The 26,675-nt window shown below is 34.5% G+C and overlaps 1 protein-coding gene across 3 annotated transcripts in view; it reads left to right on the top strand.

Moving 5' to 3' along the window:
• LOC135212712 (serine/threonine-protein phosphatase with EF-hands 2-like) overlaps positions 1-26,675 on the top strand; it is a 535,058-nt gene that overhangs the window by 239,914 nt on the left and 268,469 nt on the right. The window contains exon 2 of one of the 3 annotated variants that reach the window (XM_064246404.1): positions 11,423-11,529. The exons of the other annotated variants lie outside the window; for them this stretch is intronic. The gene's annotated coding sequence lies outside the window, so the exon portion shown is untranslated. The remainder of the gene's footprint in view (positions 1-11,422; positions 11,530-26,675) is intronic. 3 annotated transcript variants of the gene reach the window in all.

Here is a 26,675-nt window from a genome sequence, read left to right as displayed (position 1 = left end):
CTAGTAAAAGGAAGTCCGAGCTTAAAAATGGGAAAAAAATTGTATTTTTTACCAATTATAGTCAGAGTCACGCATGTGTCGACTTACAGGGAGTGGATTCGATCATAGAAGGCTCTGGCATCTAATAGTTCGTAAAAAATAGCATTCATATATATCACGTGCAAAGAGTGGCTTAACAGATCTTTCATACTATCTCGGAGGAAAGCACTCTGGGAAAAGAAGCTTGGTCAGTGATAGTGTGTGCATGTAATTCGAAGCATCTTGTGGGCAACTTCAGATCCAATCGAGGGATTCTCATTTGGTTGCCAGTTATATGTGTGTGTATATACACGCACACGCATACATACACACCCGTGGAAACCAGATTTTCACGCCTGACAGGTGCGAGGGGATAGGGCCATATAAGAGTACTCATTTATGTAGGAGATCAAGTACAATGCTTACAAATAAGTTTATAGTTGTAAGTAGACTTACCTTTTTTCCGCCCGTTTCAACTACCTTCCTTGAGAATTATACACTACATATTTCTTTTGAATATATACATATATACATATTATATATACAATGTTTTTGTATGCATACTTATTGTTCGGATAATGAGAGTTGGGCACCGTTAGTTACAATATGCAATGATACCGGACTGGGAAAAACGACTGTCAAGAAGCATTTTCAGTACGGTAATAAGTTCATCAGAGAAAAAAAAAACGAAATAAAATAAAACTGAAGTTTCTTGCACCAATAAAGTAATGAAATGGAATTCAGCAAGATTTGCTTGTAATTTATTTTTAAGCTGAGACTCGTTTATATTGGCGCTTGTGGAAATGATTAAAAGCTTTAGAATAAAATGCTTCTTAATCTGTGGTGTAGACCTTTCGATTTCTAATACTTGTATCTCATGAGGCTGAAACCTTTCCCCTAATTAAGCGTCAAGTTACATTTAGCTAAGTTCTGATTGCATTGAATTAGTCATCCTTCATTTCTAAGTTTAACTTCCTTCGTTACCTCCAACTTTGCATCTTCTTCTTTTATCTGATTTTTTTTGTAATTTCATTAAGTGTCCTTTCCCGTCACTATGACTTGTCAGTACGATTCGAGTACCGTAGAACATTCTCCTTCATCTAGACACCAATTTGACAATTTCGAGTTTATTTGAACGTTCTGGCTAAATGATATTATACAAAGGAACTAATTGAAAATGAAAAGTCTTTAATAGTTGTCATAGTACAATCGGTATCTGAAGTTGATATGCTTAACAAGATTTTACGAGCTGTTTTGTCCCATTTGTTGTGAATGGGTGAGTTCCTCGCTGGGCGCGCGGTTTTCGCGCTCGGCTGTCAATCCGGTGGTCCGAAGTTTGAATCCCGGCTCGGCCAACGCGGAATCAGAGGAATTTATTTCTGGTGATTGATATTCATTTCTTGATATATTGTGGTTCGGATCCCACAATAAGCTGTAGGTCCCGTTGCCAAGTGACCAATTGATTCCTAGCCACGTAAAAAAATATCTAATCCTCCGAGCCAGCCCTAGGAGAGCTGTTCATCAGCTCAGTGGTCTGGTAAAACTAAGATATACTTAACTTTTGTGAATGGGTGAGAATTGTATGTACTTCAGTGTTGTATTAACCAGTAGTTGTACTAAGTACTGGTTGTTTCCATCGATGACTAGAGTCTAACAGTGACTGTAGTGTATATTATTAATATTTTTAAAGTAATCTCAGGATATTTAGTGCCGGGTTCATCCACACATCTAATATATCACGAGTTATGAGATTCGTGTGTGGCATTAATTCTCTTGGAAGATAAATGGCCAACCCAGTGTCTCTGATGAACGTTTGCCTCACGTCTTCATTTTCCCTTATTTCGGAATCGTGATATTGTGGACTTTTCCCTCACTCGTAATCAGTAGAGAATTTAGATCCCACCCATTTTAGTTGTTATCCCCATTTTTCGTGAATTCCCTACTTACGCCGCTTTGCACAACAGTCATAGTGACAATACACACTAGATTACAGGTATCTTCCTTACAAATATGTTAATACTTCAATTGTAGTGTATAATCATTTGACTTCAGAAACTAAAGCATATTAAGGTTTAAGGGAATAGATGGAACTTAATATCAGGAGTTAGTATATTAGACCTGTTAATTAAACATTTAACCAACACGATGTATTGTAATGAAGGAAGTATTGTCATATATGTTTTGTAGTTATCTGATTTTTTTAGAGAGACAAGTAGAGTGGTGTTGTAGTAACTGTGGTAATTGAGAGCCACTGAAAGAAAGGAGAATTATTGAAAGTCGAAAGTAGTTGATTTGGAGTTTCGTTTGGTTTTGGATAATTTTATTTATAGGTAAAACATTTTTCCTTTCCCATTTTTCATGTTTTTGAGTTTTGGATGCAAAAGGACATAGAGGTATCCATCCCACTGAGCCCTGAATTTTAAAAGATGCCCACTGGTCGCAATGATAAAAAATAAAACTAATTCTCTGGGAAAGAATTTCACTTTGAAAAGACAGCCATTTAAGTGCCACAGAGCCTTAGTCACTGGTGAGATATACCGGTATGATGCATTTGCGCAACGGTAAGATAGACCAGTATATTTTATTAAAGTTTGTAAAGTTATATAGGCGACCAATGCTGAGTCTCGGTGGAATCTGGGAAAGAGTTTTTGGTCTTCAAAGCAAGATGATTAAAATCTCGAAAAGTATTAAATGGAAATGTGATGCTCATTTCCAGAATGTAGGAAGTTCGTTTGAAGCACGACCCGAAATCCCGGATTACGAAAGAAACAAGCAGAGCAAGTAGTTGGACCAGATGCAAAACGAGACGTAGGAAATGATCGCAAGTTGAAAAGGACTTGCATCCACGTCGAGTTCGGCAGAACCTACGTAATATTAAAATAGAAAAAATACTAATTCATATTTTTCTAAGAAGTAATGCCTCTATGTTAGGCTTACTGGGTCCCAGAAGGAATTCCCTCTACACCTCGTACGTTGTTTACACGGTCACGGAAATATTTAGACGTAGTTTTCCTAAGACATAACGGCACTTTCGCATCTCAAAAAAGATATATATATATATATATATATATATATATATATATATATATATATATATATATATATATATATATTTCAATTAGAACTAATTGCATTGGTAGACGGCGCCTGATCCCAAGTATCCATTCACGCGAGAAAGGACATGAACAGCCCAAGGCTTCCAGATGGGATGGTGCAGACGCCTATGGAACCTCAGACCACCAAAAGCTGTATCGACCCTCCCTCTCCGCGCTGCTACTCTACTGTGTCAGAACATGCGGCCTTAGGCCGCAACTGCACACACACACACTAATGGGAGTGGCTCTGTTTTGCGTCGCAGCATTCACCCTTCCTGAGTGGGTGGTCATGATGAAATTATTTTTAAAAATTCAAACCAAAACTGTTTGAATTACAAAACCAATGCATTAAAAACTTCATAGATATAGCAAGGTGTCGTTTTCACATCACACATTCTAGAATCGCGAAATGTCCCTTAATAAATCGGTTTTTAAAAACAGCTGACAGAAATGAAAATGAAATTACGGTATAATTTAACGCCTTTCAATTATCCTTTTATGAAAATGTAATGCTCAAAATCCGGAATAACGTTAGACATTTTACTTCAACTTTATTTTGCCTCTTTGTGGTTTACCAAGCTGTATTGAAGACATTTTGCATTGAAATTAATCGCAACAAGCAGCGTCAGAATCCGATTTGAACGTTATACAAATGACTTCATCGAAAGCAGGTGAGTGTATTGGGAAATCCAAATGAGACTCCAGTCGCAGTGAAGGATGAAGGAGGAATTGGCATGACGACGGCGAATTAAGCTTACATGTAAAGGACATGAATTGAGAGCTAGTTTTGGCTTTTAAACTGGATTAATTTTTCTTAACTGACATGCTAAAAGTGAAACGACAAACTACGAGCGCCTCAGTGGCGTGATCGGCATGGTTTTGACCTGCCACCTCGGTGGTCGCGAGTTCAATTCTCGGGCATTCCATTGAGGTGTTAGAGATGTGTACTACTGGTGATAGAAGTTCACTCTCGACGTGGTTCGGAAGTCACGTAAAACCGTTGGCTCTGTTGCTGAATAACCACTAGTTCCATGCAACGTAAAAACACTACAAACAAACGATAAACTACGAACGGTCATACGCAGGAAAAAGGTTTTTAATATTTTTGTTAGGCATGAATGAAAAGAGAAGAAAACAAGATTGAGGTACATCTAGAATTAGGTGTTGATCATTGAGCTTCATCAGATCAGGAGAAGGGGACTAACGTCACGAAACCATAAAGTCTGGCTAGTACATTTCATATCAAATGAATCCCTCGATCAATGGAATTGAACAGATTCCTTTTTAAAATTGGAGAATGATAGTGAACTGCAAAATTAAGAGATATGAATATAAAAGAAATATTTTGTTAATTTCATCATGACCACCCACTCTGGAAAGGTGAATGCTGCTAGGCAAAGCAGAGCCACTCCCATTAGTGTATGTAGTTGTGGCCTATGGCAGCATGTCGTGACATATTAGACAAAGTAGACAAGTATCATGAATAACCCAAATTCTTGGTGCTGGAATGATACGTACGACCACACCTCTCTTGAGGAGAGAGAGAGAGAGAGAGAGAGAGAGAGAGAGAGAGAGAGAGAGAGAGAGAGAGAGAGAGAGAGAGAGCGCAAGTAACAGTCAGATAACAGAGAAAGATTTGTTTGCTATTTATTCGTTTCCAGGTGAGTGGGCAGGACACAAGGTTTTTAGTTAAAAGATGAACGTGACTGCGTTGCCTTTGGTGAAGTCGGGGTTGATGGTGTAGTTTATTTTGTACTTATTTCATTCTCTCTCTGTTCTGCAACTAAAAAAAGGGAAATATGATTTTTAAGGTGACATCGATTGTGAATGGGGAAAGACAAAATATTTCTGGAAAAGAAAGGTATCAAATCGGGTTAGACCTTAGTTTTGTATTTATTTTCTTTTTATTTTACTGCGGACTAAAGACCCTTCTCAGGGAGCGATAAGAAATACATAGGGATTATTTACTTTGATCATTTCTTAACATTTTAAAAGATTGATCTTATCATAATAAATCTTAGCGGTTAATTGCATAAGTTGGTTATACTACCTAAATCCAGAATTTTTAAATATACTATTTCTGAAGGTTAAATATATTTCAGAACAGGAACATGCACTTAGACTAGAAGTGCTTGATTGTAACATTAATCAGTAAGTAATAAATGGTAAACTAGGCCAAAGACAGAATACAAAGAGAAATCAATGCGCACTTTGCAGCAAAATATAAAAATAGACGTGAAAAAATAATAAATTCATGTAAGAGAAAGTTTTAAGCTAATGTCATAAGGAGAGAATTACCGTTTTTGCTGCCAGCAACTTTGAGTCATGAACTTTTAAAAGGAAACGGTGAAATATACTGCGTGGTGTAAAATGAAGACGAACCTTTTCACACCCACCTCAGATAAAAGTTGGTGAGCCGTTTCCCCGATTTTATGTTCAAGGGGGGAGGGATGGAAAGAGTCAAAGTGATGAGACATAAAACGGGTTTAGTGTTTGAATTTCTTCAAGCAATATTGATGCATCTGGAAGATCTTTCCTCGAACTGTTTACCTGCGTTGAATGCATCCATATTATTGGGGAAGCCAAGTGAAATTTTTGTACTCTTACCTACTCTTTGGTGTGTAAATAGAATAGATGGCAGCTAGGTGTACGTTTGTTGACTAGCAAAAAGAACTTGGCGCACTGCAGAATGCTAAACGATTCCTCTAATAAGGGGTGGCTACAAAGAGAAATAATAAAAAGGATACCTTTGCATCAATTCTCTTAACGGCTGAATTAAAATTGAACCCATGTGCAGAAAACGTCCTCAGCATGAGCTGGCAAACATTCCTGCCCATACCTTGCACGGTTCACTTACTGGAAATTGGAGTACTTTTTCCATGCCATCTGCAAAAACCTTTCTAGCCCTTTTCTTTCCTACATTTTGTTCTGATTGTATGGTTTTCTCCAGTCAATCATTTCCCTTGCTCTTCACATGACCAACCTATCCTGAAAAATTCTGATCCGTCTTATTATATTCCCCTTATTCTCTTCTGCATTTCCATTTTGATTCCAAAAGGCACATTGTGAACTTACTACTCTGCTTCACTTATTCTGCAACTCGCCTCTTTTATGTAGTTATTTTTTTCCATTCTACCACCAATTGATGTTTACAGTTTTTTTTGCACATAGTACGTTGCTGACTTAATTGCTTCATCAGTTCTGTGACTCTTGACGCACTTCTCTTTTCATCCTGCCATTGTTAGCTACATTTCCCAAAAAAATCACAATTCCAGTACTTGTGCTTTTGCACTATATAATCAATAATAGCTCCACCTTACTGTTTAGTATTTAACCTTGCTTTCATTCATTTACAATTTCATCCAACAACCTCCAGTCAGTCCTGTATCAGAGTTGCATATTATTGCCCCCTCGCTCTGTACATCCCCCACCCCTTTTTTATTATTATTATTCCACAACTTTGCTTATGTATATACCCTGTATGTCCTCTTGACATCTGACTTCATCCACAGAAATATTAAATATGTGATGACTTAATTTTTCATTGTAGCAACAGTTTTTATTTCTTTTACTGTCAAATATTCCATAAGTGTTGCTTAACTCTTCATCCTCACACCTCCTTCCCCTTCTGTGCCTAAACCGTTATTGTTCATCATTGATCTGTCATCTCATATTTCATGTTTTATAATGATGAACTTGCCGTACACTTGGCCCAGTATACTAGGTATGTTATACCCTACAGTAGTTATCTATGCAATGTTTAGCCTTAAACAAAGAAACCGGAATGCTTGTGACCCATTACTTTGGAACCTTCCTCACAATCAGATGACTTTCACACCCTGGAAAATCACTTGCACCACCAAAACCCAGCATCTCGCAAAACTTTTCTGTCTAACGTTGACCTTGTACTTCTGTTGTTATCAACCCATCCCTCCTTTTGACAAGTATTTTCCTTTTATTCTTTCCATCCATGGATATTTTATTAGTGTTAACCTCAGTATGTAGAGTGGGGTACTTACCACATTGTACTTTCGATTTTTATCTCCCTACTTCATTTTTTATGGAAGTTCGTTTTTCTTTTGTCAAGTCTTTATTGTCCCATGTCTCATCAAATACCCAAGGTTTCCGTCTGTATAATTCTTACCCATGTACTTATTTTTCATGTACTACCTTTTATAGGCAGCCCTGATGTTAATTTCGATATAGTCCTGTTGCTGATCAGATATATTTTCTAAAAAAGCAAATTGTCTTTGACTTTCAAGCATGAAAACCTCAGTGTCTCCGGGGGCTCCAAACATCCACCAGCATTCCTTTTCTATCTATTTAATGGCTGTGAGATCAGTTTAGATTTTCATGAGTGCCAATTACGAAATGTCCAAGGAAATCCAAGGAAATTTATGGATGTCCTTTTGCAGGAAAAGGCATTTGCAATTTCGAGATCACTTGCGCCACAGAAAGTAGTAAATCACATCCCTCATTCGCTTGCAGTCCCTTCCAGGCATTTTTTCCCTTTATCTTCATTGTCCCTACTAGCGTTTGCTTTCATCTTATAAACCATTCTCATATGCCTTTCTGGTATTTTATCCGTAATATTCTATTACATAAAAATAATCTTTTCTTGTTCAATGTATGATCTCATGAGGCACTGTTTTAATTTAAGTCGTACATGCAGCCAGGGTCATTTCTACATTTGCTGATAACATCATGCCTAATGCTCGCTCTATCAGTTGCGCAAAATATGATTTTTTTTCGAGATTTTAGTTGGAGGAAAAAAGGATAATTATTTATTGAAGTAACCAAGAGCCTTAAGTAAGATAGTCTACACGAACGATTTAGAATGCCATATGCATTGGTTTATTTTCTAGCTAAAGCCACAGGACGTGTATAAAGGGAATGACAGAATGCTAAAGTACTTTCGTGTATCTTTATAGCACGAACACGTGTAGTATACACGGAAGAACTTGACACACTAACGCTTCCTCTTAAACTTCATATGGCTCTAACTTACACACGCACACACACATTGTATATATATATATATATATGTATATATATATAAAAATACATATGTTTTATGTATACATATATGTATATATTATGTGTGTATATATATATATATATATATATATATATATATATATATATATATATATATATATATATATATATACATACACACACAAGCACACATACACAGACACACACACACACACACACACACACACACACATATATATATATATATATATATATGATATATATATATACACGATATATACGTATGTATGTGTATATATATATATATAAAATATAAAGTTACCGCACAGCAGCCAGACACTTGATCTTTCATAATAGATAAAATACGAATGAGTACTCTAAATGCATAATGATCCCTTAAAAAGTTTATTAAGCCTGTGCAAAATTAGACTAAGTTTACCAACACAAGTGTGAGGTATTCATATGGGCTTAAGTTAATTAAATTTAGGGCATCACTCCAACAAACGACTTCATCTCCCTTGTCTGAACTCACTTCAAGAAAATTGAAGGAGCAGCACAATCTATCACTGTGACACAAATTTTCTCCTATCAATGGTGGTCAATAAATAACTGTTATAAAATTCTGAAATTCAAAATTTAAAAGTGGAATTCACCATTTTAATAAAATTTATTATTTCTTGAAAACAACAGAAAAATTTAAATCTTGAATTAAATTATTAAACAAAAAATCAGTTAATTAAGAAATGAAATTAACCAAGTAAAATTCAAACTTTTAATACTTAAGATTTGAAAAGAACATGCAAGTAAATGAAAATAATCACAAGTGGTAAAGTATGAAATTAAATCAAATAGGAAAGTTAAGCAAACAAATTGTGAATGCAGAAACATGAAATAACAAAATGTGTAAATGTATCAAATTTACCACCAGATGTGAAAAATTAAGAAATTGTAAACAAATGAATTAAACAAACAAAATTGAAATGTGAAAAATGAAATAAATTCTCCAAGTACCTTAAATAATTTAAGTGCACTTAAAAACTGTATCTTTTTACAATACCTCTTCACAAGCTGCAGCTTCCAAATTTCACCAAAACAATTGTTAAGCCTGTTACTTTTAGAAGTTAACAATCTCTCGATCGAATCGAATTACAAGAATTCTCTTTGGATTTCAAAAGCGCAAACTAAATGGCGTCATTATAAGGTGAAACATTTTTTGATGCTGAGATATCTGTAATCTTATCATTAAATCAGTTTTCAAGTTTATAAATTCCCTTTAATAGAGAGAGAGAGAATTTTATGGTTATTAGTAATTCTGTTAGATAGAACCACATGGCTATTGTACCATGTTTCGTAAAGTTACGTCAGCCGCTTCAAGAAGCTACCTAAGTCGATTACATCGCTGTTGTATCCTGGCCTCAGAGTTAAGTATTTCTACAGACCACTGAGCTGATTAGCGGCTCTCCTAGGGCTGTCCCGAAGGATTAGATCTCAAGAATAAAGAATTCTTTTAAATTGAAAGCAAACGATAAATGACGTCATGGAATGTTCTTGAAAGAAGTTAGTGACAATACTGACTGAAAATGCTTGATGATATATCTGACGGAATCGTTTTCGGGCCAGGATGCTCCTCAGACGAGTGGTTTACGTGCTCAACTACCGAGGAGTTTATTTCTGGTGATTAGAAATTCCTTTATATAATGTGGTTCTGATCCCATAATAAGCTGTAGGTCCCGTTGCTAGGTAACCAGTTGGGTGCTAGCCACGTAAAAATATCTAATCCTTCGGGCCAGCCCTAGGAGAGCTGCTAATCAGCTTAGTGATGTGGTTAAACTGAGACATACTTAACTTTGGAGCCAGGATACAACAATGATGTAATCGACTTGGGTAGCTTCTTGAAGCGGTTGACGAAACTTTACGAAACATGGTACAATTGCCATGTGGTTCTGGACAGAGACAATGGCGAATCATACGGGTTCAGTACTGCACGTGGTTACTGGTATAAAGCTCTCTCAAGTGATGACAGGTTACTAAAACCAGTCTAAGAGCTCAGCCTTGCTTCTCTATGTGAAGACAGGTATCACATCCGCTTCGGAACGGAGGTCTCTCTTCTTACATACGTTATTCTATAGTAACCTACATTATTTGAACATGAAATATTTACGTAGTATTTACGACACTACAATAACAATACCTGGGAGAATTTACAAGACAATATTATTAATACTATGTATATATATATATTATATATCTAATATATATATATATATATATATATATAATGATATATATATATATATATGTGTAGTATATATATATATATATATATATATATATATATATATATATATGTGTGTATATATATATATATATATATATATATATATATATCTATATATATATATATTATATTACAGAGAGAAAGAGAAGAGCGAACATATACTCACGTCGTTTAGCATGGGATCAAAGCTTTGTTGACCTTTCTCTCTCAACAAAAATCAAAGGTAGTGTTTGGGTTGTTGCAAAGCTCATACATAATTGAATTACAAAAGTGTGCTGAACACAGGTGTAACATTGCAGAGTGGTGTATCATTTCGTTATTTAGTTCTTTGTAGTTTCGAAGTGCTTATCCACACATATATCTAATAGTATACGTACATAAATATGAAAATAGTATTATATATTATATATATATATATATATATATATATATTATATACATATATATATATATATATATATATATATATATATAATATATATATAATCATATATATATATATAAAGAAGCTTTTCAGAAGTAAAAGCTGAATGTTAATTTAGATAGAATTCGGATGTTAAATAGAGGACGAGTGAATACTGAAAACTAAGGATATATGAAATTACTTGCAGCACTCTGATGTTTCGTGTGGTAAACCTGGAGGTTTTTGTAGAGGAAATTCAGCGAATTTCGTAATTAGCGTTAAAGAACAGTTGCTGTATGGTCTTTTCGTAGAACTAGCGCAAACCATTCAGCTCCGACCACATATCGCTGAGGTGTTAGTTAACGGTTTGAAGTGATCAGTGTCAGCGGTAATAACATGTTAATTATGTTCGCCCCAAGCACAGGAATTGAGAGCATGTTTATGTTTATTCGCAAAATGGCCTCTTAATGGCTGGCTATTCAGACAAGCACTGAAGGGGCTGCAACCTTGTCTAAAGATATCCTCTGTCAGTGTCAAGATTAAAATAACTAATTGTAATGTCATATATCTGCTGTGATAAGGTTTTGCTACAGGTTATTGTATTAAAATGCGTTTTCTTCTTTTACTAAGATTCCGGCCTGACACGATCTGAAGTACCGAGGCCGTCATCTGTGGTTCACTGTTCTTCTGTCAGAAAGTTATCAAAATTCTCTGAAGAATGAATATCATCATGACAGGTGTGTCGCAGTGAGTTGAATAGATGTTTGACAGAGAAAATTTATCCTACAATGTATATATAGTTCAATGTATGTACAGCTTTTGTTTCCCGTAGGGGGTAGTGCCGTTTCTGCATCCCATGCGGTGAACCATAAGCATAACTTATTACGGTTCTTTCAGTGTCCGTTCGGCCCCCACCTGCAGCCCCTTTCATATCATTCCTTCTGCTCTAACTTCGTTCGTCTTCTCTTTCTTCTGTCTAACTTTCCACTCCATCTCCTATTAGTTGATTCATAGTGTAACTGCGAGGTTTCCCTCATGTTGCACCTTTCAAACATGTTTACTGTAAATTTTCGTCCCAGCGCTGAATGGCCTCATTTTCCCATGGCTTGCCCTTTTGCCTAAATTCTGTATTCTATTCTATCCTATCCAGTATTTATTTACTGGTATTTTTCCCTTTGAAGACATAGTCTGTGGGAAATAGACTGACACTTCAGACTTGCCATCGTCGAGACCAGAGCCAGCCTCATTTACCATAGGCCCCTCCCTAAGCGTCCAGAATAAAAGTACAGTGGTTCATAGCATTGGGGCGGTTCGAAACGCTTCTCGGGTAGGAACCTGTCACCTCGCCCTTTTATATATATTTTATATATATATATATATATATATATATATATATATAATATATATATAATGTGTATATATATATATATATATATATATATATATATATATATATATATATATATATATATATATATATATATATATATAGTCATCTGGCATGTATGGTAGGATATATGAGTTGTAAATATAATTAATACTGCAAGATTCTAACAAATGATAGAGACATAATAATAATTGTATAGTTAGAGACCTTTTTTTCATAATTTATGAATAGCAAAGATCATATAAAATTCTAGTAGATTTTAGAAAAACCTTTTTAAGAATTTCGTGAATGTACTCTTGTTGGGCTTCGGTGAGGAACTTCTCGAATGCTTTCGATTGAGGAAAGCTTGATGAAACTCCGGTATCGCTACGGGAAATTCAATTTCCGTTTTATTAACGGCTCTGCGTTGTTTGTGAGCAAAGTGAGAATCATTCGTTGGGGATATATTGACATGATTTAAATTAAGGAGTATGCCAATTTAAATTAAGGAGTGTGAAAAACGGCAGTCTCGATTAGTGGAAACAATGAAAAATTGTTCTCTGCTGAAGAAGGCCGAGAAGAATCTTGACGTTGCTCCACTGGAGGTTTTAGTAATGTAATAGGCTGAGAAGATGCCGTTCTGGCTGCTTTTGAGGAAAGCCGTCGTTGTATACTAATGGGGAGTAGCTCTGATTAAAAGTTGGCCCCAGGGCTAACAACCTTGAAGAGAAGTGCAAATTGAACTCAGGAATAACCAGGAAAATGAATGTAAGAAGGAACATTCGTTTGAAGACGAAAGTATTTCCCCAACCGACCCATGAAAAATCGACGGCCGTTTGCTTGGCGATAAAGTGGCGCTCCCGTATTGATGCTCGTAATCTGTATTTATAGGAAAATGGAATTCCTTTTTGAACGCAGACGACGTCAATTCTTAATCTTGTTTGAAATTCAGCTAATGAGCGTAAACTGATGAGCATGTTTACCCAGCCAGATTCTTTGATTCCAGTGCCTTTGGGGTTAATTGAGTTTCAGGCAACTTAACTCTTTCATGGAGTATAATCTTTCATGGAGTATAATAATAATTATGTTCAATTATGCAATTATGTGCGTATGATTTTTGTACAGTGCAATTTATAAATGAATTTAGACATTCGCTTCTAATTGTCGGAGGTTCTCAGTGTATTTTAATAGATTCACCGTTGCTATGATGCTTTTTATTTCTTGTGGGAGCGTGATGTGATACGTGTTTTTTATGTCAATATTTGCCTCATTATGTCCTGTTGCAAACTAGGTCTCATGTTCACCTGCATTTTCATATGTTGATACGCATGTGTGTATGATGTGGGTTTTTTGCTCATTGTGTTTATATACATAATAAATATATACGTATAACTGCATTTGTGTGGAATTCAACGAAATGCTAACTGGCTTTTTTTTTTTTATATGAAACATGGGCAGCATTTGATATTCATTCGGCTCTCATCATTATATTACTTTTCCAGTCGAGTTGTTTATATGAAAATGGAACTTACTCAGGATAGCCTAGTTTTCCTGTAATAAATGGTACTCAAGAGGCTTATTTCTAACTATTTCTTTCTCGTCAAGAATACTATCAAATCGGTATTAAATGTTGCTCGACATTCATAAATAAATATTTAGTTTTGGAGTTCAGGTTTCAGACTCATAAGCTATTAAATATGTACTTGAGAGCTCCCTGTTGCATATAGTGATGTCAGTGTGTATTGTGACGCCAGTTTACAGTATTAAGGAATTAATAATTCGCGATTTATATGCTTTGTAATTAATAAATCGCGATTTATATGCTTTGTATTCTCTTGTTATGTAAGACTTTTATGGACCTTGTATTTGAGGCAATGCGGTGCAGCAAATCGCAAATCATTTACATATTGTATCTTTAGGGTAAAGTATTTCCATTTAAATATTTTAATTTTCCAAAATCTAAAAGTTCAAGCATAAAAAAGCTATTGTCATTTCCTAAACGTTTTAAAGCATTCAAAGCACAATGAGCGAAACAAATTAAAGTTTGTTGGTAAAGAGAGAAAGATATTTCTTGAAGGCATTTTTTTTCATTGTAATGCCAAGCTACTTGTACGGATAATTAAACTATGTAATATGTCGTGATTCTAGTGTTATTCGGAGTTTGCACAAGGCTCTGTGTTTCTTTTAATGTCCCTATGGAAATCGTTATTTTTTATAGTTTTGTGTAAAAAGTAAAAGAAATATTGTGATGGGTTTGTCTGTCCGTTCGCACTTTTTCTTTCCGCCCTCAGATCTTTAAAACTGAGGCTAGAGGGCTACAAATTGATATTTTATATTTTATTTAAGGGTCAATTTAGCTGTGGTTAATGTTTCATGGGTTGCGACTCATACAGCATTATACCGAGACCACGGAAAGGTAGGTGTATTTTTGGTGGCCTCGATTATACTCTGTACAGAAAACTCGATTGCTTCGGCGCACTTTTAACTTGTTATTGCTTGTCGTCGTTTATTGAGATTCTCAGGAGTTAATGTGTCTTTAGGGAGAAACGGTTGTGACAAACTTAGCTTGCCCCCTTGCAAAGAGTCATCTCTTCTCCCCTGAGTCATCATTTTATGGAGGACTTCCCAGCCCCCCCCCCCCCCCCCCCCCCCCCCCCCCCCCCCCCCCTCTCTCTCTCTCTCTCTCTCTCTCTCTCTCTCTCTCTCTCTCTCTCCAATCTCAGGATTGCGGTTTTTGATTCCCCTTTGCTGCCGTCTGGATCTATTCACTTCCACTGAACCAACAAAATTTGGTTGATGGGGATAACACTTGCTTTCGTATGTCCTGGTTCGCTTTTGCTTCTACCTTGTTCACTTCCCCATCAAAAGTCATGGCGAAGGGAGGCTCTGCACAGACTAACGTGTCTGGAAAAGAAATAGAACGAACTGCATTAATGTGACAGTTCGTTCGCCTTCCCTCGGTAACGTCTGTGTTTGTGGTCGTTTTTCTTAATGGATCATCACAATAGAAGTTCTCTCTCGACGTGGTTCGAAAGTCACGTAAAGCCGTTGGTTCCGTTGCTGAAAAACCACTTGTTCCATGCAACGTAAAAACACCATACAAACAAACAAAGAAACAAACAAACAATAGCTTTCAGTCATTTCAAAATACAATCTCTATGCAGCTGACATGTCGTATGAGAATACATCCACAGTTGCAGAGACGAAGTCAAAAGAAGTGAAATGAACACGACGAAAAAGTCACCCGCACAATATTCCAGGGATCAGTCGAGATCTGGTCGTCCCTGGTGCAGATCTCGAGGGAGTGGAAATGTCGTGTCAGGCTAAGTACTCTACACACAGCTCTCCAACGAACCCGAAAAATCAATAGCTAGTACAGATCTCCAGTGAGCAGAAGTGGGTTGTGGAGAATGTCATTTTAAGTATGTATCCAATTTACTTTGGTTGGATCAATTAAAAGGATATCTGATAAGGATGAGTCATAGATTTTGAAGTAGTTTAAACAAGGCAAATTAAGTTTTGTAAAGGACTAATATATTAGATTTACTGAAATTAAATCACAGTATTTTTTTTTCAAAACAGTCTTCATAAAATTGCATTATTGTAAAACGTATTATAGGAGTTAAACAATTTGTTTAAAAAGTTCTTATTTTTAATCAGAATACTTAATATAAGGTTTAGTAGTTTCATTATTTTTAAAAGTTTGTGGCTTTAGGTAAATTACTAACAGAACAAGAACTTACCTCTTCCTTATACACGCGAACAAAATCAGCCATATTTAAAGAAAAGTTTACGTGAAGATTGAAAGTCAGGAGCTCAGATCCCTTTAGCTGTGGAAGTTATATATATATATATATATATATATATATATATATATATATATATATATATATATATATATATATATATATATATATTAGAATTTAATATTTACACAAACCTCACATACATCTATATATATAATAAAGATATATGCCACGGAGGAAAATAAATAACGGAGTATCCGCGAGACCTTTCGACGTTTAAACGTCCTTTACTAAACAGAAACTGACATACACGAGGAAAAAGACAATTCAAGAAGATTCGTATAACTGACAGATAGGGATTATAAAGAGATTAATACCTAGAATCTGACACACCTGGAAGATGAGTAACCTTCCCAAACAAGCATAAACAATGGGTGCAATTAAAAGTTTATGACAATTATCTCAGATACAAGGACAAGACAATTAAAGGATTATAGGTGACAGCTATTCAGAACTTTGGTAAACAAAACTATATTCACAATACATATTCACAATACATGTTAGACATACATTACAACGAAGATAACTCTAAGGCAACTAATTTTTATTTAAGTCTGTAATGATATCTTTGAGGTCATTCTTAAACATGTTACAAATACAAGGGTCTAAATGAAAAAGGCCACGACTAACATTGAAATTACAATGAAAAGTAAGTTTTATTAAAGCAGATTCTAAAAGATTTCGTGATAAGACATCTCTTGACCTTGCAATAACTGAACTACCAACCCAATTTATTCGGTGGTTGTTTTCACTTAAGTGAATGAATATTGCATTAGATGCTTACCCAGTTTTTACAGAATATTTATGCTGGCTTAGCCTTACTTATAGGCCCTTGCTAGACTGTCCGAGATAAAATGAGGGACAATCCATAAATGGAATTTTATATATTATGTTGTTGCTTTCTCTGGGGCCATTTTTTATTAACATTCCTTTTAGTCTGTTATTATGAGAAAAAAACAAGGTTGACATTAAAAGCTTTTAACAATGATTTAATGGTTTCAAATCCGTTAAAATAAGGCAAACTGAGAATGTTCTTAGAATTTCATTTCTGCGTGTTACACTATAAAACTTTTTGTGGGCTTTATTATAACATATATCTAATATATGTGAAGGATAGCATAAATCTTTCCCTATTTTTCTTATGTATTCAATTTCTTGATCCAAATATTGTGGACTGACAATGCGCAATGCTTGTAAAAAGAGAAGAAAAAAATTGATATTTTTATGTTAAAGATAAAACAGAACTACTAGGCAAATTGTCAGTCAAATCTCCTTCACTACCTTACTTGTACGGTTTAGTCAAAACGCACAAAGAAAATAACCCTATGCAGCCTATTATCAGTAGTGTTGGTTCAATTTCATATAAACTTTGGAATTATATCACTGAAGATCTTGTCCCCGTAACTTGGAACCATCTCCGATTCTCATATATATAATTCTCTAGATTTAGTTGATAAATTAAACAAAATTGCTCTTTGCCCTACTGATGGATTCGTTTGTTTTGATTATGTTCTCTTTTTACTAAAGTCCCTATAGACTCTATTTTAGAATATCTTAGTAATGAACTAACTCCGTATGAATTACTTCTGCATACAAGTCACATTATTTCACTCACGAGTTTGTGCATTTGTGATTGTAAGTTTATATTCAATGGTGAATTTTATCAACAAATATTTGGCATGGCAATGGGAAATCCTTTATCACCACTACTCTCAAACTTGTACATGGAATTCTTTGAAAACGCTACTTACATAATATCATTTATATTCCTGCAAAGTGGTATCGTTATGTTGATGATATTTTAGCTGTTCTGCCTGTCGGTATTGATGTAAATGATTTACTCTCTAAATTAAATAACCAGGTACCATCGATTAAGTTTACTCTAGAATTAGAAAAAGACAATTCCCTCCCTTTCCTAGATGTTTTGATACATAGAGAACCATTTCATTATAAATTCAGTATTTATAGGAAACCGACCAACAACTTAACTTATGTTCATTTCTTCTCAGGCCACCATCTTAACATAAAAATATCAATTTTTTCTTCGATGTTTTTACGAGCATTGCGCATTGTCAGTCCACAATATTTGGATCAAGAAATTAAATACATAAGAAAAATAGGGAAAGATTTATGCTATCCTTCACATATATTAGATATTTGTTATAATAAAGCCCACAAAAAGTTTTATAGTGTAACACACAAAGAAGATTTTAAGAACATTCTCAGTTTGCCTTATTTTAACGGATTTGAAACCATTAAATCATTGTTAAAAGCTTTTAATGTCAACCTTGTTTTTTCCTATAATAACACACTAAAAGGAATGTTAATAAAAAATGGCCCCAGAGAAAGCAACAACATAATATTTAAATTCCATGTATGGATTGTCCCTCATTTTATCTCGGACAGTCTAGCAAGGGCCTAGAAGTAAGGCTAAACCAGCATAAATATTCTGTAAAAACTGGGTAAACATCTAATGCAATATTCATTCACTTAAGTGAAAACAACCACCGAATAAATTGGGTTGGTAGTTCAGTTATTGCAAGGTCAAGAGATGTCTTATCACGAAATCTTTTAGAATCTGCTTTAATAAAACTTACTTTTCATTGTAATTTCAATGTTAGTCGTGGCCTTTTTCATTTAGACCCTTGTATTTGTAACATATTTAAGAATGACCTCAAAGATATCATTACAGACTTAAATAAAAATTAGTTGCCTTAGAGTTATCTTCGTTGTAATGTATGTCTAACATGTATTGTGAATATGTATTGTGAATATGGTTTTGTTTCCCAAAGTTCTGAATAGCTGTCACCTATAATCCTTTAATTGTCTTGTCCTTGTATCTGAGATGATTGTTTTAAACTTTTAATTGCACCCATTGTTTATGCTTGTTTGGGAAGGTTACTCATCTTCCAGGTGTGTCGGATTCTAGGTACTAATCTCTTTTTAAATCCCTATCTGTCAGTTATATGAATCTTCTTGTATTGTCTTTTTCCTCATGTATGTCAGTTTCTGCTTAGTAAAGGACGTTTAAACGTCGAAAGGTCTCGTGGATACTCTGTCGTTTATTTTCCTTCGTGGCATATATCTTTATTTTATGGATTTATCACGTTCCTAACTTTCGTGATAGATATATATATATATATATATATATATATATATATATAGATATATATATATATATATATATATATAAATATAGATATATATATATATATATATATATATATATATATATATATATATATATATATATATAGTATATATATATATATATATATATATATATATATATATTTATATATATATATATATATATATATATATATATATATCATATTTATATATATATATAATATATATATATATACTATACATACTATACATACACTACATACATACATACATATACATACATATATATATATATATATATATATATATATATATATATATATATATATATATATGTATGTATGTATACGTGTGTGTATACAATGTTTGTGTGTTTCTCCTATTATTTTCAATAAGACGGGATGGGTTACTTATCAGATTCTTTAATTGATAAAGTACTACATTACTTCCTCAGTTACCAGTGCATGTGTGTGTGTGCCTAAGAACTAAAAGATTAATTTTAAAATAACGCTTTCTAGACCTCCCCCCCCTTAAAAAGTCATAATACATAGAGCATCTATATTGAGCATATACTCACAGACACACAAACATATATGAGTCTGTAATTACTTGAGACCTAGTTTAAGCATATAAATTCCCACAGCTGAAATTTCCATTGCATCGATCGCCAAGATACCGAAATACGTTAATGTGGATTTGTTACTTGGAATCATATCAATGAACGTACTTTTTAGAAAATTCTGTAGAAGGATTAATAGAAAGACGAAGAGGATAGGGTTAAGGGTTTGGTAGTATTAACAGAGAGAGAGAGAGAGAGAGAGGAAATGTGTGTTTGAACACTTGGCTCGAGTCCACGGATCAATCTAGGAAGTAGAACTTGTGGAAGTCTCTCTCTCTCTCTCTCTCTCTCTCTCTCTCTCTCTCTCTCTCTCTCTCTCTCTCTCCATTCAGGAGGAAGGCTTCGTCACCAAAGGGGAAAGACTTAAGAAAAAATATCTTCTCGAATGAAAAGGGGAGATTATTTTGTTTTCTGTTCCTCTCATTAGACAATCACACACACCTTTTCTCTACATCTTTTGTTATTTTTTTTTTTAGTTTATGTTGGGATATTGTTCAGTTGCTCGCTCTCTGGAAAATGTTTGCCGGTATATGTGAGCGCTTGTGTTTTTATGTATAGAGTTGATAACATATACCAAAATAAAAAAGGAAAAAAAGCACAAACAGTGTAACAGGAAATCGCAATACTCTAAGGTGTTTATATATACATATATAATATATATACTTATATTTATTTATGTTTGTGTGTGTGTGTGTGTGTATATATATATATATATATATATATATATATATATATATATATATATATATATATATATATATATATATATATATTATAGAGTATTGTGATGATTTCCTATAGCATTTTTTGTGCTTTTTTCTTTTTTATGTGTTATTAAGTCTATACATAAAAACACAAGCGCTCATGTACACACACCTGGGTTCAAACTCAGAATAGTACAGGTTGACGTGGTCATGTTGTGTTAAAAACCATATTTTCCTATGTGGATGTAAGCAGTGACTTACATACCTGATAGTTAGTTCACTGTAGTGGTTGGCATCGGAGATTTAGAGTGAATTTGCCTAAACATCAGCCCAGATTACTAGCTGAGAATCGGAGGGATAACACCTTTTGGAGAGATCGAGAGATCTCGTTAAATATCCAAAGGTATCTCGACATGGTCTTGACCGGATTGGCATAGGTAGACATTGTCAAAATGATTGACACATGGTAGGAACATTTTACGCTCTGTATTCCATTATGAAAACATTGTTAACATGAATATACTTATGGTTAAAAAAAACTGTTGGCATTTTGAAAGAGTAAATGCGTCTTTTCAGATGGAAAGTGATTGTGCTATTAATTAAGCTTGTATTTTGAGGGCACCTGGCGTGGGTCGTATTTAAGTGGAAAATAACTGTTATGCCGTGTTGCTGTCATTCTTTGAGGGCTTAAACTTTCCTTAAAAGATGTACATTTCACATTATTTTTTTCCAAAAAAATAGATCGCGTTTATACTCTCCTAAGCTGACATTCATATTCATATCTAACTTTCTCTGATAAAATTACACATTTTGCATAGTTCTTATTCTAACAGCAAAAATTGCCCTCAGATCCTCCGCTTTTCAGGTCTCATATCCAGTTTGACCAACAGGACTTTTCCACTTGAGTTGTGTGTGATTTGATATACGAAAGCATTTTGTTAATAAGAGAGTTCTATATGAGAGTTTTTATGTGAACTATTGTTCTGAATTGTCCTCTTAACACGAAAGTTTTGAAACATTTAGAATATCTTTCAAGTTGACAGTATCAGAAAGTTTTCGTATTAGGTCTGTTGTTAAAGCTGTAAAAGATTTTATTTTCTCTTTTCAGTTCATCGTCAAATACAGTATCAGGATATTTTCGTTTTTATTCTATATTCATAATCTCATATATTTCATCATCAGTATATTCAAGGCTCTTAAAACATCGATGTGAGTACTAGTTTTTAACTATTGTTGTGTGTCGGAACAAAATGTATACATACGAAAGTATTAGTGGGTTTCTTGTAGGTAGAATTTAAACTCATTCCATTTATGGGTGATGTAATTAAAAAGGGTAATTGGAAATAATTTTCCCTCTACAAGATGAATTGTCACTGGCGCCAGTTCACTTAACTTGTCTGTCACAGAAATGTTTGCATTTCCGTTTTCCAGGCAAAGATATATTCAATCGTTATGTCTTCAAAAGATTTCACGCTGTCTGGGTGTCCTTTGGTATGTGAAATCTGCACAGGAATATCCATCTTTTGACGATAAATGCAGCATTAAGTAAGATATTACTGAATATGTCCTATCGATATATGAGTGCTTCGCTGAATCAAGATGGTGCCATTAAAATCAATCATGGTGTTTGATTACACTCAGTTTTAATGGACGTTGTATTTTGTAGTGCCTTTTTAGGAACTCTTTGTCGATAGAGGCGATTTCACAATGAAATATATTTTAACTCTTAACAAGAATGGTTCTATTACAAAAGTAACAATTTCATTTTATATGTAAACAATGAACAGACTATTCAATTTATGACAAAGACAAATTACTGCTGATTAAGAAGTCTATCAGGTGAATGAAACAGAATGAGATACATTTTTGTATTGTTGTAGACCTGGTTGAACTAAATTCCTTTAAGAAACCAAATTTCATAACGCCAGGCCATATATATCCATTTACTATATGTAAGGCACGCAGAAGTGTTCATAAGGTTTTCCATGTAGTTGATTTTGGACGAGAACACTTTTGACTGCGTAGGGTGACTTCTTGTCGTGCTGGAGAGGTGACTAAAAAACAACAGTCACATGTTAAAAGCGATGTGCGATATCATCGTCATTGACGTGTAACATAAGTTACTAGGAAAGCTTTCCATGTCGCAGACAGGCAAGGCAAAGTGACTGACTTGTGGACGAAATTATTTTCCCCGTAGCATCGTATCATGGTTGTCAAATCTCTGTAATTAAAGATACGGATACCTTAGATCGGGAGAGGCAATGGTAAATCTCAATTACTATTGTCTGGATGGATTAGACGTCATATTAATTTCAAGTGTAGTAAGTGATCTTCTGTTCAAACTACCCATATTATATAATGGAGATAACTATTAAGTGCTGAATATTTGCCAGAGATTATGTGAATAGTTATTTGAAAACTGTTATGCTGTCTTTTAAGTGTTGCATAGTGAGACGTGTTCAACCAAACTGACTTGGTTCATAATCCGGCATGTTTTAGTAATCGATAGCTTTTAATTATCTTTCAAGTAGTGGCTGATTTGATTTTGCCTAACTTGAACTTAATAAATGAGATAATTGTCTGTTTACAGATGTATATATTTTTATGTATTCATGCGTATGGGTAATTGAGTTTATTTGTATCTTTGTACCTATATTGACTTCATTGAAATCTAAATAAGCATTGTGTATGACTGTTGATAACCGACAGTGAGAGAGTGAAAACGATTAACTGTCTCGAAATACAAGAGTATTTAGATGAACTTTTTGGTAAACTAGATATGTGTTCATTCATCTCGTGAGTTATATCCTGTTTTATTATAAGAAAACAATTGCCCCATACGGCTTTTCTAATTGTATGCAAACTTCATTATAGTTGTATTGCAGCTACTTCCCTTCAATTGTAAAGTAAATAAAACATCGTCTCTCTCTCTCTCTCTCTCTCTCTCTCTCTCTCTCTCTCTCTCTCTCTCTCTCTCTCTCTCTCTCAGTCTTATCGTTTTACAGCGAACAATGGAAACAGGTGAATTATGACTTTGTCGCGTCTTGTCCCTAGTTTGTTATTCTTTAGAAGAGAAACATTGGCACTGCGGCAGTTTCGCTCGGTGCTCTGGGTAATAAAATTCTGGAGCTGCAGTTGAATGTCACTGATGCTGAGAAAACTTGTGCCACATCGAGAAAGTATTTTGTTTGTCTGGCAAGAATATTTAGAAGTGAGAAGTAGTAGTAATAGTAGTAGTCTTATGGGTTCCCCCTTATGTCCGTATAATATCTGCTGTATATGTGGCTAAAAAAATCGAAATTCAGTTTCTAATCATTCGCTTTCCATGCTATAGAAACTCTCGTCGAAAATTTAAGAAGTGGATATCAAAAATAGTTTTTATTTCTTTCGCATAAAACATTTTAGTGTTTATGTTTTTATATTAAGTTTCTATTGTAATGATAATAACCTTTCATATCAAAATGTCAGGTAAAATTTTCCAAGGAACCTTATGTTTAGTTCCTTTGGCCTATTTTTATATCATTGACTTAATAACTGGTGGTATCAAAGTGTGAACTTTTTGGGGAGTTTTAATAGAGCAAGAGTAGCTAAGTTTAAGCAGAGGGTGTGTGTGAGTCAAGTGCTGAGCATGACAGCTTTATTGGAACATTGAGATGATAATGAAAAATGTGACATACACTCACGTCAAGAACGTTTATATCAGCGACAGATATCCAACTTGAAGATGAGTAAGAAAGGATCCATTGGGAAGGTCTGGTGTGTTGCAAAAGTAGGTTGCAGACATGGGTGTGTTGACAGAGTGAATTTGTACTGTCTTTATGGACTGAATAATGAGAGACGTCACGGAAAGAACCACATATACAACAATAGGAGGAGCTAGAGGGAAGTTATTGTAAAGAGACTGTGGAATGATGGATGTTTGCATGGAAGACTGCGCACTGGTGAAGTATTTTGGAAAACGTGGGAGCTGAAGGTAAATATTAACATGTGTGAAATGAAGAGGGCTAAAAAAAGCTTAGAACCTAGAGTAAATGATCGTGAATGTGAGAAGGGAGAAAAGTTTTGAGAAAAGATGATGCTCGTTAGGTAGTTTCCCTAAAGGTTCACAAGAGAAGACGATTTTTTGCGCAAGGTAAAATTGGAATTTATAAAGCAATATTTATAAAAGGATTTTTGAGTACGCACAGCTTAATGGAAATAATTGTGCGGGTGTTGAATGGTAATGAATTAGCCCTCTGGCAATATGAGGGCTATAAATCCTCGTAAATATGAAAGGGGCCGTAATTAAAGCTCTCATAAACATCTGCTGTTATTTATTTCATCTAGATTAAGCAGCTGTTTTTTAATCATACTTCCTTTTGGCTGTTGTTACCTTTGTTTTATTTTTTTTAATAGTTTCCTCTAATTATTTTCCACACTTTTTTTTCCATGGAAGCTTTTTCACAGGAGAAGCTAAATGTGACATTTTAGTTGTTGCATGACATCTTGCCTGTATTTCACGTAATGATGATGATAATTGAATAAAGCTTTCAGTAATTTCGTAGAAATTTATGTTCTTGTGCACTTTACTTAATTCACTCTGCACCTTGCTTGATTGATATTTTTATAAGTAAATCTTGATATTTTAATTCAGATGAGTATGTTACACTTACATATGCGTATGGTACACTTACAATATATAGGATATTTTCATTAGTACCAAGAACAGTTACGTTTTATGCACGCGTTTTGACGTTTCCCTTCTTTTTATCTTTATTCTTCAAACTACGTACTATATCTCTTAAAATGTTTGTGTTTGTTTGCGAATATGGCTTTACACTTGCAGATGGTGTTTTTCCGAGATAACTTTAATATATATGTAGGTTCCTAGAACCTTTGACGTGGACCCTTTATGAATATCCAATGCGTCTTTTGGGAATGGCCAAAACGCGTGTAGTTTATATTTCCGAAAAGACCGGAGTGTTTTTCAAAGTAGAGTAGTCCCTGGCCATTTGTCTGGATATAGAAATTGACTTTTTTTTTTCAATTTGATGAATATAGAGGACGGTGAAAAATATTTATATTCATGGGTCATTTTAATTGATGTTTGTTTGCTTGACAAAAGACTGTAGTCACTGCCCTAAGCTTGACCGTCCTTAATTGATATTTTGCTTGTTAGTTATTTCATAAATGTCGAGTGTTAATCTCTCTCTCTCTCTCTCTCTCTCTCTCTCTCTCTCTCTCTCTCTCTCTCTCTCTCTCTCTGTAGGTGTGTAAACTCGAAGCTTTAAACAAATATGTATTCATATAGTTTTGTAAACAAGGTCATGGAGATGCAGATTGTCTCTAAAAGTATTATAGACTCGGCGGTTTCAAATATGTGAAATTGAATAAATTTATAACTTTTATATGTATTTGAATGTCAGCTTAAATGATTCAGCAACAACCGTTGCGGTATGTTTAGAATCTGGTTAGTTCTTAAACTGTCACTGCAAAGCCTGAAATCCAAATGAAGAACAGGTGAAGAAATTCTTTCTGCATGGCGAGATTTGAACCCACATCCGGAATATCAGAACTGGGTAACGTTATTCGCCTGACCACGAAGGATTGTTAGTGTATGGCCGCTCATGTATGTGGACGTGTATCTTTTGAAATCATTTAAATTTACTACAGCTGGAATAGACCCACCCTCACCATCATAAAACTAAGTGTTAAATCGTTTATTGCTTTGTAGTCTGCAATATGCTTTTAGAATCTACTGGTCACTATTGCAATAGATGCTGATGTGGTAGTATTAAGCCCTACTCTTAGAACAGTGATACCCAAGGTTATGCAGTAGAAGAGGTTGCCTAGACCAGAATTTGGTTTTTTTAGTTGAGCTAGTTTTTACTAAAGTTTAACTAACCTTTATAGAACTTTTAGGATTTTGAACTGAAAGAGTGGCTGTATTATTGTGTACACAATAGGTAAAGAATCATATTTCAATTTGCAGTAAAGTAATAGATTACAGTTTAGAAGAGATATATAATTGAGTGTGGGGGAGAAATGTTGATGTTTTGTTACTTGCAGAAACCGCGTTGAAATGGCAGGATTCAGAGAAATGGTCGAGATAGATACGTTGGTGAAGTAGGGAGGAATAGAAGCTTTTTTATGCTATAGAGATTTGATTATTGTTTTTTGTGGTTGAAACTAAGAGCCAATGGAAGGACAATACTAACGGAACCCATGTACCATGTACTACAGCACGAAAATCGTTGATTCTGCAATTAAGGGTTTC

The sequence above is a fragment of the Macrobrachium nipponense genome, chromosome 41 (assembly GCF_015104395.2).
Source record: "Macrobrachium nipponense isolate FS-2020 chromosome 41, ASM1510439v2, whole genome shotgun sequence".
NCBI classification, from domain to species: domain Eukaryota; kingdom Metazoa; phylum Arthropoda; class Malacostraca; order Decapoda; family Palaemonidae; genus Macrobrachium; species Macrobrachium nipponense.
The sequence above is the reverse complement of the archived record's forward strand: the minus strand, read 5'-3'. Positions and strand labels throughout refer to the sequence as shown.